We start from the raw sequence: 4,898 nt of genomic DNA, 5'->3' as shown, positions 1-4,898 counted from the left end.
CCTCTTCCTTCTCTCTCTCTCTCTCTCTCTCTCTCTCTCTCTCTCTCTCTCTCTCTCTCTCTCTCTCTCTCTCTCTCTCTCTCTCTCTCTCTCTCTCTCTCTCTCTTCCCTCCATTTCCTCACTTTCCTCCACCATTCCCTTCTCTCCCTCTCCTCTCTCTCTCTCTCTCTCTCTCTCTCTCTCTCTCTCTCTCTCTCTCTCTCTCTCTCTCTCTCTCTCTCTCTCTCTCTCACACCCTTCCCCTTCTTATTAATCCCCTCTTAATCAATCAACAGGTAAGAGAGAGAGAGAGAGAGAGAGAGAGAGAGAGAGAGAGAGAGAGAGAGAGAGAGAGAGAGAGAGAGAGAGAGAGAGAGAGAGAGAGAGAGAGATTGCTCCACTGACCTGCTTCCAATCCGGAGTCTCCTCTAATCAAGTTAAAATGCAAGAAAAGGAAATTGAAGTTGGAGGAGGAGCAGGAGGAGGAGGAGGAGGAGGAGGAGGAGGAGGAGGAGGAGAAAACATGGACGAGCAGACGGCAGTTAGCACATTACAAGGCTGTCTGCTATAGTGGTTTAATCATTAATGGACTCCTCCGCCGCCAGAGTGACCCGGAGTAAGATTTATTAAAGCATTTGGACGTACGCGCGCTAAGCTTACATCCAGTTCACTCCTGATGCAGCAAAGTGACGATCAAGGCGATTTTTAAAGGAACTGCTCGTTATCACACTAACTACTTTTGCAGGAAGGCTATTTCAGTGGCGGACGAGCCTGTTCGAGAAATATGTACGGTAACTCCTGCCGGTGTGTGTATTGCATCTCTTCGCATCAATTGGAATTCTTGGTCTCGGGTTAGTTTGTAGCGTCAAGAACTGAGAGTGAGCGACATTACTGAACTCGTTTATGTATTTAAGACTCGGATCAGGTCCCCAACCTCTCAGTCGTCTCTAGGAGGAGGAGGAGGAAACATGGAAATGGAAACATGGAAATGCAGGCAACAGAAAGCCTATTGGCTCATTACGAGGTCGCCCGCTTGGGTGATTTAATCTGCTCGACCGCCACTTGGGGCTTGGTGAGCAGATGAAAGCACCTCGATATTGAGGAGCAGATGGAAGCCCCTCGTTATTCAGTTTACTCCCGACGCAGCGAAATGACGGTCGATTCTATATTTGAAGGAGTTGATGGTATTCGCATTTACTACTTCTGAGGGAAGATTGTTCCAGTGGCGGATGACTCGGTTTGAAAAGAAACTCCTTCCAATGTCTGTGTTACATCGACTCGACTGAATGGGTAAACCGTTATTTCTAGTTCTTGAGTTGGTTTGCAGTTCAAAGAATTTGGAGTAATCGACGTTATTGAACTTTTTTAGATACTTGAAGACTTGAATCATATCCCCTCGTAGGCGTCTTTTCTCCAATGTAAAGAGATTGAGGAGGAGGAGGAGGAGGAGGAAGAGGAGGAAACATGGAAACATGGACTAGCAGGCAGCAGAAAGCCTGTTGGCTCATTACTAGGCTGCCTGCGTTCAGTGATTTAATCAATCCGTTTGCCACAGGAGTGGCTTGCAGGGAAGGATTAAAGCACTTGTGTACCTACTCTTGGGAACGTTCAGTTCACTCCCGTTGCAGCAAAGTGGCGATCAATGCGTTTCTTGAAGGAGTTGATGGTCTCTGCGCTAACCACTTCTGCAGGAAGGCTGTTCCAGTGGTGAACAACTCTATTCGAGAAATAACTCCTGCCGATGTCGGTATTGCATCGCTTTGCTTGAATTGTTTTTCCGTTGTTTCTTGTTCTCAGGTTAGTTTGTAGCGTGAAGAGTTTGGAGTGATCAACGTTGCTGAGCTTGTTCAGGTACTTAAAGACTTGTATCATGTCCCCGCAGTCGTCTCTTTTCCAACGTGAAGAGGTTGAGTCGCTCGAGTCGTTCTTCATAGGGTTTCGTCCTCAGTGATGGTATCATCTTCGTGGCGCGGCGCTGTACTCTCTCAAGTAATTCAATGTCTTTCCTGTAATTAGGAGACCAGAATTGCACGGCGTATTCCAGGTGGGGCCTTACAAGCGAAGGAAAAGGAGGAGGAAGAGGAGGAGGAAGAGGAGGAGGAGAAGGAGGAGAAGGAGGAGGAGGAGGAGGAGGAGGAGGAGGGAGAAGTAGGAAGAGGAGGAGGAGGAGGAAGAGGAGGGAGAAGGAGGAGGGAGAAGGAGGAGGGAGAAGAAGGAGGAGGAGGAGGAGAAGGAGGCAGGAGGAGGAGGAGGGAGGAGGAGGAGAGGAGGAGAGGAGGGAGAAGAAGGAGGAGGAGGAGGGAGGAGGAGGAGGGAGAAGGAGGAGGAGTAGGAGGGAGGAGGAGGAGGGAGAAGGAGGAGGAGGAGGAGGAGGGAGAAGGAGGAGGAGGAGGAGGAGGGAGAAAGAGGAGGGAGAAGAAGGAGCAGGAGGAGGGAGGAGGAGGAGGGAGAACACAAAGAAACACAAAGGAACACAAAGGAAGAGCAAACAACAGCAGACCTGCTGGTCCTTACGAGGTTGTTTGTGACAAGCTACACTAAATATTTGATCAAAGGTGGAAGATGAAGGACAGCAAAGGTGAAGGAGGAGGAGGAAGAGGAAGAGGAAGCGGAGGAGGAGGAAGAAAAGGATAAAAGAAGATATTGATGCAAAGAAAGTATATAAACCAAATGAACAGAGAATAAACCGATGTTATTATGCCAAAAAAAAAATTGTCTATATATAAAAAAAACACGAACAGAAAAAAATACGTAGATTAAATAATGAGGTAAAATGACACTTGTATGTATAGAGAGAGAAAGGTGAAGGATATAAATTAGTCAAGAAATAATAACAAACTCACTGACGGGGAAAGAAAAAAGAAAAATGTTCAAGAATAATACACAACAAAAAATATTCTACAAAAAAAGTAAATAAAAAAGTAAATGAAAATAAGGAATATAATAGAAGGAATGAAAACAGGAAGAATATAAAAGAAAAAGAGAAAGAGGAAGCAGAGATATTAGCAAATGTGGGGAAGCAGAGAGAGAGAGAGAGAGAGAGAGAGAGAAAATAAGGGAACAAGAGGAGGACGATTGGAGGGAGGAGGAAATTAGGTTCAGCATAAAGAGAGAGAGAGAGAGAGAGAGAGAATAAAAGGAGAGAGTAATTACAGAGTTAGAATTCCTGAGTGTCTGTCTGTGTCTGTCTTTGTCCGAGAGAGAGAGAGAGAGAGAGAGAGAGAGAGAGAGAGAGAGAGAGAGAGAGAGAGAGAGAGAGAGAGAGAGAGAGAGAGGGAAAGTACAATGAACAAGATAAATAGGAGAAGGGGAAGGATGAAGAAGATAAAGGGAGGAAGAACGCAATGAAGGAGGGGAAGAAAAGGAAGAAAGAAGGAAAGGAGGAACACACACACACACACACACACACACACACACACACACACACACACACACACGCAGCCTTTAATGGGCCCCGGACAGCAATGAGAGAAGGCTATTGCTAATGACTCAGGCCTAATGACCCCTCTGCCCTACTTGGCGAGAGGAACAACGCTGAGCCAAGTACCGCCCCCCTCCCTCCCTTCTCCACCTCCCACCCCCTTGGAAATGAACGCCCTTCCACACAAACACACACACACATTACCACATACAGAGTGTCGAGTTATGGTGGAAACTTAAGGAAATGGTAGTTGAGGTCATTCTAAGACGGAAATACTCTATACACATATGCTGGTTTTTGCTTTCTTTTGCTAGAAATTGAGGTTGTTCAAATGTATGGTGTGTGTGTTGCGGGAGCCGCTCGGCCGCAGGGACTGACAGGGCGATATCGTGACTCGTGCAGTATGGATATGCAAGTACCGTTAATTTGAGTACCAATAGTACCGGTACCGAAAACTCAGGTACCGTTAGTACCGGTACTGGTACCGGTACCTGTCCACCCCTATCGTGCAGCCTGAGACCATATTCTCAAACGCCTCGCCGCTGACACGCTCACAATCAACAGGACTTTTGAAGGGGAATTCGGCATTTACAGAGTGCATTTGAGACCCTGGTGATATTTTGAACCCTCTTCTGAATCCTAAACGTAAAAAAACACCCATGAAAACCCCATTAATCTTTATTCCAGCCTTTATAAATAGATGACATAAGAGGTGGAAGCGTAGAATATCAACCCTGGCGTGAGGAACGTTTATTTGTACGCCGCACCACTTCAGGTCTTCTCAAAGGCTATTCCTCAATGACTGAATAATTTTTGTGAGCTTGTTAGGTGAAAAGCGGCGTCAGTTAGCCTAGAGTGACAAACAGTTCTGCCTACAACATACGCCTTGAAATATTTGGAGGTCTTTTTTGTTATAATGAAATGAAAAGAAATGAAATGTAGCTCTCAACAATACTATCATTATCAACTACATTTAAGATTAGGTGGCGACTCGGCGGGCAGGAGTGACGCTCAGCTGTCTGCCCCTTGTCCGCCGCACCCGCCTCCAGGCCTCCAAACGTTACACTCGATATTAGTTTCTGAGTGCAGTGCAGCTTTTATTAGGCTTCTCGAAGATGTTGGCATACTCTAGATTACTCTGGCACTGGTGTTTTGTTCTGGTATCTGCACACTGGCGTTTCCATTGCAGAATACATAGATGAATACCACACCAGAATAGTCATTATTACAGCAGGCAAAGGGCATCTTGCAGTATTGTATCAGTACACACTCGTCTCCAGCGGGCATATGGTGTTCAGATGCAATTGACTTCCTTTATTGTCGAGACTTTCATCATATTCCCATAACAAGCTCACAAATATTATTCAGTCATTTGAGGATCAGCCTTTCATAAGACCTGGAGTGCTGTGGCGTACCAGTAAACGCTCCTCACTCCAGTCTCCACGACATCGCCGTCAGTCCCTGCGGCCGAGCGGCTCCCGCAACACACGCGCCACA

This window comes from Eriocheir sinensis, chromosome 9, assembly GCF_024679095.1.
Source record: "Eriocheir sinensis breed Jianghai 21 chromosome 9, ASM2467909v1, whole genome shotgun sequence".
Taxonomy (NCBI): Eukaryota; Metazoa; Arthropoda; class Malacostraca; order Decapoda; family Varunidae; genus Eriocheir; species Eriocheir sinensis.
Note: the sequence above shows the minus strand (reverse complement) of the source record.